Here is a 10,728-nt window from a genome sequence, read left to right as displayed (position 1 = left end):
TCGCCCGTCCCCGCCCGCAGAACCCGCCCCAGACCGGCCCCCGGCGCCCCCCGGCGCGGCTCTGGAGGGGCGCGCAGGCGCTTGAGCCCGACCGGGCCGTCTCGGAACTTGGGCTGCCTCTCTTCCCCTTCCACCACCTCCTCCTCCTCCTCTTCCGAGAGCGATGCTAAGGCGCCAACGGGAGAATGAAGTCGATAGCAGCGATCAATAATTCCTCTTGTCTCTGCTTCTGGTTTTACCTTGAGCGCCTTGCCGCGGCTGGAAGTTACGGCAAGGATGTTAGCCCTTCTCTCAGGTAGGCTCCTGACAGCTGCGTGTCAGGCAGAAGTTCAGAACTGCAGCTGGGTCCGCTAATGAATGATGATCCCAGTTTTGCCTGAAGCTGCTAAAGGCTTGCCAGTAAAACCCCAAGGGAGAGACCCGAAGGAAGAAAATATTGTGTCAAGGAGCTTTTTGACAGGCCTATAGCCAGCGCTTGGAAATGGGGATAAGTCGTGGAGGATGGATGCTTTGAAACTGTTACTTAAAGACCCTGGAAAGTAGGAATAAATACTGGATAATTTTAGTTTAGATTCTGCATTGAAGAATACAGGTGACCGATAGGCGTGTTGTTATTTACATATATAAATATATATATGTAACCAGGGCCGGATTTAGATGAAAAGAGGCCCTAGGCTATTCCACTTATGGGGCCCTTTCACCTCCCATTTTTAAGTTTGTAAATTACATGAGAGATAATAAAATACATCATTACTGTGATATATATCAATATATTAAATGAAACGTTGTAATTGGTATTAACCTTTATAAAAAATGTGGCACGGATAATAAATAAAAATAAAAAGCCCCTCTTGATCCTGAGGCCCTAGGCTGAAGCCTAGTTAGCCTATAGGAAAATCCGACCCTGTATGTAACTAAACAAAAAAGATGTGGAGACTCTAGAAAAAGTGCAGAGAAGAACAACAGATGATTAGGGGACTGGAGTCTAACACATGAAGAATGGTGGCAGGAACTGGATATGTCTAGTTTAATGAAAAGAAGGACTAGGGGGAGACATGATAACAGTGTTCCAATATCTCAGGGGTTGCCCCAAAGAAGAGGGAGTCAAGCTATTCTCTAAGGCACCTGAGGGTAGAACAAGAAGCAATGGGTGGAAACTAATCAAGGAGAGAAGCAACCTAGAACTGAAGAGAAATTTCCTGACAGAACAATTACTCAGTGGAACAACTTGCCTCCAGAAGTTGTGAATGCTCCAACACTGGAAGTCCTTAAGAAGTTGTTGGATATCCATTTGTCTGAAATAGGGTTTCCTGCCTAAGCAGGGGGTTGGACTAGAAGATCTCCAAGGTCCCTTCAAACTCTGTTATTCTATTCTATTCTAAAGCACAAATGCATCCAATATCTTCAATTAGTGTTTGTTGACAAGTGTAGCAGTAGCCAGTAGAGTTTATGGGGTGGGATGTCTTTGAAGAGAGGCAATCCTTTTGACCAGTAAGAACTGACAATTTCAGCAGCAGTGCTCTCCCAGACTGCCAGCTGCTTGATTGCAACTTTCTGACCAATTGGTTTTCCTTTTCTCTCCCCATCCCTTTCCCCCTTTTGTTGTGTTCTCCTTTCTCTTCTGAAACTAGGCAATGTCTTTATTGTATTACTATCTTGAGGGCCTTTCCAATGCGTGGGAAAACCGTTTATTGTAATCATTTTACAATCACTAGGGGAGACATGATAGCATTGTTCCAATATCTCAGGGGTTGCCACAAAGAAGGGAGTCAAACTATTCTCCAAGGCACCTGAGGGTAGAACAAGAAGCAATGGGTGGAAACTAATCAAGGAGAGAAGCAACTTAGAACTGAGGAGAAATTTCCTGACAGAACAATTAATCAGTGGAACAGCTTGCCTCCAGAAGTTGTGAATGCCCCAACACTGGAAGTCTTTAAGAAGATGTTGGATCGCTATTTGTCTGAAACAGTATAGGATTTCCTGCCTAGGCAGGGGGTTGGACTAGAAGACCTCCAAGGTCCCTTCCAACTCTACTATTGTATTATTTTTTTAAAATAGTACAGCAAAGATAGAAATAGGATTGACAGCCAATCATGGGCTGGAGATTGTGGGTATTACTTTGTACTCAGCAGAATTCATGTCTTATCTGAGGGCAGGTTTAACAACGACTGGTTGAGACGTTAGGATTTTTACTAGGGCTGTGTGATCTGAGAATAATTTGGAAAAACAATAACAAGGGTTCAGTTTCCATATATAAACCCCAGTTCTCGCCTATATCTTAAAGCAGTTTGACTCTTCAAGCTTCTATGTAGCCTGAAAACAAATGTTGCTATGGTTTAAAAGTTGCATTTATCTTTGCAACTAAATTGTGATAGCAGTTGTTCCTTTTTCCAGACAGAAGTCAGGCTGCTTTCTGGTAATTATCTGGTGGTCCTGGAGAATATAAAAACAGACCAAAAAGGGAGATAAGTAGGGAGGTCAATTGGATTAGCTTCCAGATGACAAACTTCTATGAAGCATACTAAAACAATGTTTCTCCCGTGCCTGGATTGGAAATCAAATTGGAATGATCAAAGAAGCAGTCTCTGAACAGGATTACTAGAAATCAGGCAAGATTTAGTTATTTTATATCCAAAGGCAAAATTGATCTTCCTGATATACAAGATGATTATGTTCAAAGAAGAGAGCTGGTATTGCCTTCCTTAGTACAACAGGTACTTCTCCTGTAATTATGTTTACAATGGGGTTATTTTGGCTTGCTCAAGCAAAGCTGGAAAAGATCCCATATACATATTACTACATGTTATTTTCTCTAGAACACTTAAAACACTGAAATTAGAAGTCAGCTGACATTGGTCCAGTCAATTCTGAAAGGCGTCCCCTTGAGAATTTAAGACAGAATATCTTTTTCTTTAGTTGCAGGAATATATGAACTATTTTCTCAGATTTACTAGACTTTCTAGTGAGGATTTCAATACAGGTGGTCAATGATTGATGATCACTCGCTTAGTGACTACCTCAGAACTACTTACAACCTGGGTTTGAAGTTCTGACAGCTTCCCCCCCCAGTCAGGTGATCACATTTTGAGCACTTGTCAACCAATCCACCCTTACAACCATTTGCAGTGTCCCACGATCATGTGACTATGATCACGTGACTTGTGTTTTCTGATTCCCAACAAAAAACACCCATTAGTTAAAATAGGTTAACAATAGCTTAACAACTGCCATAAAAAAGATCATTAAATCAGGCATGCCATGAGGTGTCCCATTGGACAGATGTGACTTACAACTAATTCTGGACCCAAGTACAGTCATATTTATTTTAAAGGGTTCCTCCTACTCTTTGCACTCAAGAAAAGAGTAGTTATAGAAATCATATTCTCTTAGCTCATAATTCTTCTTCGTATTGTCAAATATGAGATCTGTCTGGAGCAAAGTCCCACATTCAGATGAAATACGAATTCATTTTAAAAAGAACAACTCACATTCTTCATTATAATTCTCACATTAAGACATTTTGTTCTGTATTTATTGTTCACAACAGGGCTATCAAACTCGCGGCCCATGGGCCGGATGCATCATGCGCTGGCCACGCCCATGTCTGATTTAGCGGAGGGGGGAGGAAATCACAATACATCATGTGACGATGCTGTGACGAAGTGAGTTTGACATCCCTAGTTTAGAGCATAGAACAATAGAGTTGGAAGGGACCTTGGAGGTTTTCTAATCCAATTCCCTACTTGAGCATATCATTTCAGACAAATGGTTATCCAGTCTCTTTTTGAAAGCCTCCAGTGATGGAGCACCCACAATTTTTGAAGGCAAGCTTTTCTATTGGTTGGTTGCTCTCATCATTTGGAAATTTCTCCTTAGTTCTAAGTTGCTTCCCTCCTTGGTTAGTTTCCAACCATTGTTTCTTGTCTTGCCCTTTGGTGCTTTGGAAAATTGTTTGATCCCCTTGTCTTTGTAGGAGCCCCTTAAATTTTGGAACAGTGCTATCATGCCACCCCAATCCTTCTTTTCGTTAGAATAGATAGACATACTCAATTTGTGTAACCGTTTTTCATATGTTTTAGCCTCTAGCCCCTTAATCATTTTTGTTGCTCTTCTCTGCACTCTTTCTAGAATCCCAACATCTTTTTTGATTTAAAATATATTTCAAAATCAATTATAGAATATAAATGAATGAGTTATTATTTAATCTATTATTTAATGAACTCCGAATGAATTCACAGTGCAAAATCAAAGTAGGGTGACTATTTTTTTCTGGACAATTGTATTGCACCATTAATAGCTGCATAGAATATAACAGCTTTCTATTACTATCAAATAGACTAATAAGACCTACCTGTTCCCTGAATAACTATGAGACAGAAATACAGCAACTTCAATTGCACAACACAGAGATCTGATAGGGACCTAGCATGTTTAAAAGCACAAAAATATAAATAACTCCTTTATACTGTCAGGCCAAATATACATATGAAGATTTATTTTTATTTTATTTATTTTTATTCTGTCTTTTTTTATTATAAATGAGGTAGCACACTAACATAATATTCCTTCCTCCTCCTATTTTCACCACACAACAACAGTCCTGGGAGGTGGGTTGGACTGACTGTCCCAAAGTCACCAAGCCAGCTTTCATGCTAAGGTGGGACTAGAACTCACAATCTCCTGGTTTCCTACATGGTGCTTTTTCCACTAACCTCAACAACCTTTATATACTAAATGCTTGATACTAAATTCCTTCAAGTCAACAGGTAATTCTCAACTTACAACCACAATTGAACTCAACATTTCTGTCGCTAAACAAGGCAGCTGTTAAGTGACTCATGCCCTATTTTACGACATTTTTGCCATGGTTATTAAGTGAATCACTACAGTAATTAAGTAAATCATGCAGTCATTAAGCAAATCTGGCTTCCATGATAATATTGGCCCTTTACCCAACTCGCACATGGCATCTGAAAACTCAACCAAACCTGGATTCAAAACGCAGCCTAGAGGGTTGCCTCTGCATGGCCCCATGGGAGTCTGACAACCAATCAGAATACAAGCTCAAGACCAAAGGCCAGAGAGGGCATAAAACCAGGGACTCAGCATCTCAGTCTTTCCTTCTCTTCTTCTCCACCAACATTGAAGCATGTGATCACCTTTTCTGTTCAGGACTCAAGCCGTGTGGTCCTGTCCACCATTAAACCATCTTTCCAAGCAGCCTCCATGTCTCCAGTGATTTTTCCCCCACTTGGAGCTGAACCCAGAAGGACATTTCTTCCAACAAAACCATAAAACATAAATATTTCTAAAGACAATAACATAGAATTTAGAGTAAAATTACAGTTAAAAATGGGCGGGAGGGAGCAGATGTGTGAGGGAAGTGGGATTTTCCCTTACTCTATAAACCACCTCTAACGGGATACTCCCCCCGTTGAGGCCTCAAGCCATCTGGCAGAGTCAGGTGTTCAGGCCTTAACATTGAATCAAAAACAAATTTAGTTCTTGGCCTTTTTCATCTTTTTGTTCTTGCCCTGGTGGTGGCCACTTTTGCAATCAAAAGTCTTTGCGCAGCTCTCAGCCTGCCCCCCCCCCCCCCCCAAATGATGTACTTTTCATGACAATTATGCTGTCTGGGTCTGATCTAATTGGCAGAGTTTCCCTTCCCAGTTTGTTCTTTCAGAAGCTAAGTCACACTTCTGTCCATCGTGCTGGCATAGCTAGCTGGATCACTGTACCACATCAGTTGGGAGTGTAATTTAGGCTAGAAGACTTGGCATAATTTTATTATCTCCTCTGCACTTAAAGTGCTATTCATCACTTCTCAGGCTCCCCTGCCTTTTAAGGAGAAAGGCATTCTTTGCTGTCAGCTGCTGATAAGACGTTTCAATCAGTCTTCATGGTCAGGGTTGATTTCTAGATCTGAGTTACTAAGCATGAAAATGTATCAAAATGTAATATATCTTTTTTTCAAAAGAAGAAAGGGACGACAGAGAATGAGGTGGCTGGATGGAATCACTGAAGCAATAGGCATGAGCTTAAATGGACTCCAGAGAATGGTAGAGGACAGGAAGGCCTGGAGGAACGTTGTCCATGGGGTTGCGATGGGTCGGACATGACTTTGCAACTAACAACAACAACAACATGTTAACAATTATTAACCCTCAATGAATCAACCTTCTCAAACTTAATGAAATTTAAGGGCAGCTGTCTATGACACATCTTAGATATGTGAGACGCAGTTGATGGGAGTGCTTATATTCAATACAAGAAGATCATCAGATTGGGAACAGTTGCTTTTACATTCTATAGTTGGAATGATTTGAAATTGAGGGAGACCATTGTCACTCATCTCTCATATCACATGACTCTCGGTTGGCTTTGGTGCTCCCTGTTGTTGCAGAGAAGTTGGATCCAGTCAGATTAGAATCGATTTTATTGAAATGTTTATATTATGTTCGTATTCATGGTTATTTGTTGTTGTCTTTATCATGACTGCTGATTGCCCATTTTATTTTGTTTTTTGTCATCACGCGTGAGATGAGAGATCATATAGATTGAATAAATCAATCAATTACAGAAGCACAGCGATTTTAATTGAATGTCAGCCCTATTCCAGATGGCTTACTTTAAATGTACCAGCGTTCAATACACCAAATTTAGATACTAATAGGGTCAACTAGCACACATATTTTAATAAAATTAAAGGTTACAGCAATTCTATTTTTGAGATGTTGATTGACAGGCTCCAATCACAATCTCCTCTGTGCTGGAAAGATTATATGTGTGCCCTGGATTTTATTTTAGAATGCTGGGATGATCCCAGCTGCAAATCATTCCAACAGCTGATTAGAAAGCAAAGCCTTTTGCTCATGCAGATGTCAAAAAGGCTCCATAATTCCAGAGGAAAAGTTGCTGCTCCCTGGAACAGCTGTCTTTTTTTTCCTAATTACAGACTTTTTTGTTTTGCTGCCGTTTTTGGAACCTAATCGTACCGAACTTTGTTCAGGATTACATCTAAAGCCTCCTATTAATTCACAGATAAATAAAATATAATAAAATAATTGGAAACATCTGTGACTTCTTTTCATATTCTATGGAACATCATTGTTGTGATATACCATACTATACAAGTTTGCAGAATGAATAGGAATATCTTCAGTGGGTTTGTGGGGAAACAATATTTTACTCTTTTATGAGGCCAATAAGCAAGTACACATACAGCTTTATATCAAGGAATCCTAGTGTAAGTTTCTACATCCTAGTACAGGAATCCTAGTGTAGTCACTTCATTATGAGTTGATGTGTGCATTAATTTATAAATTGATGAAAATTCTCAGCCATGCAAGTAGAGTTGTTTGGAAGTTGAGTCATGGCAACTGGACTTCTTTTCTTTTTTCTTTTGCTTTGAAATGGTTCACTGCTTCTCCAAGAAGCTTCTTCAATCTAGTTTATAATTCAGGCTAATTCGTAACTATATACCTGACATCCAAGGATCTGTGTGTATTTGAGAATAGATATTAATTTCAATAGTCATCATCAATTATGTAATTACAAATATTGGAAAGTGGAGCTCTTGCAACTGCACTTCTATGCAGCAGTCCTATTAAGCAGCAAATGTTATTGAAAGAAATAACACGTACATACACACACCTCAATGGTGACGGTGATGGTGGTGGGGATGGTGATAATTAACAGATTAATAAAGTTGGAAGGTTTCTTGTAGGTCATCTAGTCAACCCCTCCCCACCCAAACAGGAGACCCTACACCATTTCTGACAGTTGACAGATGGGAGTCCAGGACCTAGAAAGGAAATCATAAACACATATTTGCATTTAAATCTAGCAACAGAAACATTCTGCAATAGGATTGGCTATAGATTTAAGCCTCACTACATATCATTATGAGACCATGCAACATTTGGTTTAAACCCCTAAATCTGGGCAGTGTTTCATTCACACAAGAGTGCTTGTAGTAATCTGAAAACATGCCTAATTTGCGAGAAGAGCCAGTATTAACAAGCTCGTCCCATTCTGGTAACCTTAAATGTGTTTTGGACTACAATTTTTATGAGCCAGAATCAGCAAAATCATTGAGAATGCTGGCTATGGGAGCTGTCATCTAATACCTCTGAAACAGAGATGGGTTGCTGTTGGTTCGGTCCGGATCGGCTACACCAGTAGTAGCAGCGGCAGGACTCTCTGCCCATCCGCCCAGACGCTTCTGTGCACCCAAACCAATAGTAAAGAAATTAGCAATCCACCTCTGCTCTGAAATATACTATAGTATTAAGAGAGGACTCCATTCATCTGATCAGTGGTTTTGGAAATAATGCTTATTTTGTTTATGTGTGCTTTACTAGGGGAAACAGATTTTTTTTTTGTTGCTCAAGAAGATAGGAAGCTTCCCTACTCTTAAATTAAAACATTTGGCCATTTAGGCTGTATTGAAAGGCAACATGTCTATGGAGATTCTCAGTCATCCAAGGTCATGGTTGTAGCAAAGGATGAGAATTGAAATGTCTTCGAAGAAAAATAAAGAAAGTCCATCTGCCTCTTGAAAAAGCAACTTTTGGACTGACAGGACTTACCCAGTTTTAAAACTGGTATCTTTTCCTCAGACTTAGATAAAAGATAATAATCTGAGCCCTTTTGCATCCAAAATGTAACAGTTCTAGGGCATAACTGTAGAAATAAATGATACAATATGTAAATTAGAATTATGCCGAGTACTATACATATGGGAATTGATTCCTAACATTTAACTCAGTGAAACAGCATATGCTTTGTGTACAGTTTAAAGGTATAAGAAACATCAGGGAGTGTTGATAGTCCTAGTGTAATGCAAACCAGTTTTTTTTCTGCCTCAGCAACTTTAAATGGGTGGACTTCAATCCCAGAATGACTAATTCTGGAAATTGAAGTCCACCCATCTTAAAGTTGCTGTGCTGTTGAAAAACACATATTATCAAGACCAATGCTTTTGTTTTGCAGCAGACAATGGTTTATGAAATGACAATGATTGTACAAATAGGAAGATAATTTAAACCCCACCAGCAGATCTCTTTTTCTAAGAGTTTCCTTGTCAAAGAGGCTACCATGAACTGGGCTGGATCTTCTGTGCACCCTAAATTAGGTATGGAGTAGATGTGGAGGTATGGAGCAGTCCATCTGCCAGGGGTCTCTGGTTTCACCTCATGCTTTGGAAAAATAGAAATGTACTTTTAGTGCTTCCTGCCCAAAGTCTAGAACCAAAGTATGCAATTAACTCTGCACCAATTCTGAAATACAAGGGACACTGATGAAATTATTCTGACAATCGATATTCCAATTCCTTACTTTATCATTGATTTAGCTTTCATAAAGATTAATTGACATATATTCAGGAGAGAAGCTAAGATGACACAATTCATCCATTCTAATTTGATTCCAACAAGATTGATAGCTGTCCATCAACAACAGAGCAAACTACCCTGTAGGATCAAACATGATTCTGAGCCATGAGGTTAGGCTCCTGATTCAAGTTTTGGCCTTATTGGTTGGGACGTTACCTTCAAGACTAAAAACTGTATTAAGGAATCAGTTTAGAGAACCAGAGTCCTAAAGAAGCTTGACTGAATGATTTTATATATCTTTATGCTTATAAAAGCGTCAAGTTGTTCAATAGAAGAGGAAATGTTTTATCCATAAACAATTTATTTGCTACTGGAATGAAATTTGTTCTTTAATATTGATAAAATTTGGTTACAACTAATGCACAACTACTCTGAATGCTATTTTTCTAGAGTCCTGAAAGACTATGCCCAAATTTGAAATATTTTACTTGTTCCAGTATGTGAGAGTCAATCATCTACTCCATTTATGGATCAGATTTAGGCTTATCATAACAGATAGCTAATTGTTCAGAATAGGATGTTAGAATTCTTAGAAACCATTTTTACAGAACAGAAGTAGAGAAGGAGTGCACCATCTGCATAAAGTACTGTTGGAAGAAATGCCCATCTGGGTTCAGTTCCAAGTGGGGAGAAAGACACTGGAAACCACGGTGGCTGTTTGGAAAGATGGTTTTAATAGTGACAGGATCACATGGTTTGAAAGGGATCCTTTCGGATCCAAAAAGGGAAGAGATGCTGAGAGTGCCTGGGTTTTATGCCCTCTCTGTGCTTTTGATTTTGAGTTTGTATTCTGATTGGTTGTCAGACTCCCATGGGGCCATGCAGGGGTAACTTTGTAGGTTATCTATGTCCCAGGCTTGGTTGAGCCTTGCTGGGTGATGATGTAATGAAGTGGCTTTGGGCAATTTCTATTATGGTTCTGTCTGAATGGGGGTGATCTTTGTTATGTAGAATAGATTGGCCCAGGCCTTAATGGCCCATTGACAAAGGTGAGGGGGCTGAGTTTCTGTCGCAAAGTTGTGTCCGACCCATTGTGACCCCCATGGACAACATTCCTCCAGGCCTTCCTGTCCTCTACCATTCTCTGGAGTCCATTTAAGCTCACACATATTGCTTCGGTGACTCCATACAGCCACCTCCTTCTATGTCGTCCCCTTCTTCTTTTGCCCTCAATCTTTCCCAGCATTAGGCTCTTCTCCAGTGAGTCCTTCCTTCTCATTAGGTGGCCAAAGTACTTGAGTTTCATCTTCAGGATCTGGCCTTCTAAAGAGCAGTCAGGGTTGATCTCTTCTACGACTGACCGTTTTGATCGTCTTGCAGTCCAGGGGACTCG

General features: G+C 40.0%; 1 protein-coding gene and 1 long non-coding RNA gene across 3 annotated transcripts in view; one reads left to right on the top strand and one right to left on the bottom strand.

Moving 5' to 3' along the window:
* Nucleotides 1-10,728, bottom strand: part of CRY1 (cryptochrome circadian regulator 1) — a 301,323-nt gene that overhangs the window by 64,411 nt on the left and 226,184 nt on the right. The window lies entirely within an intron of this gene.
* LOC309394308 overlaps nucleotides 170-10,728 on the top strand; it is a 53,409-nt gene continuing 42,850 nt past the window's right edge. For both annotated transcript variants that reach the window (XR_014175721.1, XR_014175722.1), the window contains exon 1: nucleotides 170-295. This is a non-coding gene — a long non-coding RNA (uncharacterized lncRNA). The remainder of the gene's footprint in view (nucleotides 296-10,728) is intronic.

Source organism: Natrix helvetica (genome assembly GCF_964273705.1).
Source record: "Natrix helvetica genome assembly, chromosome: 6".
Classification (NCBI taxonomy): Eukaryota; Metazoa; Chordata; class Lepidosauria; order Squamata; family Natricidae; genus Natrix; species Natrix helvetica.
Note: the sequence above shows the minus strand (reverse complement) of the source record. Positions and strands in the feature narration are given on the sequence as shown.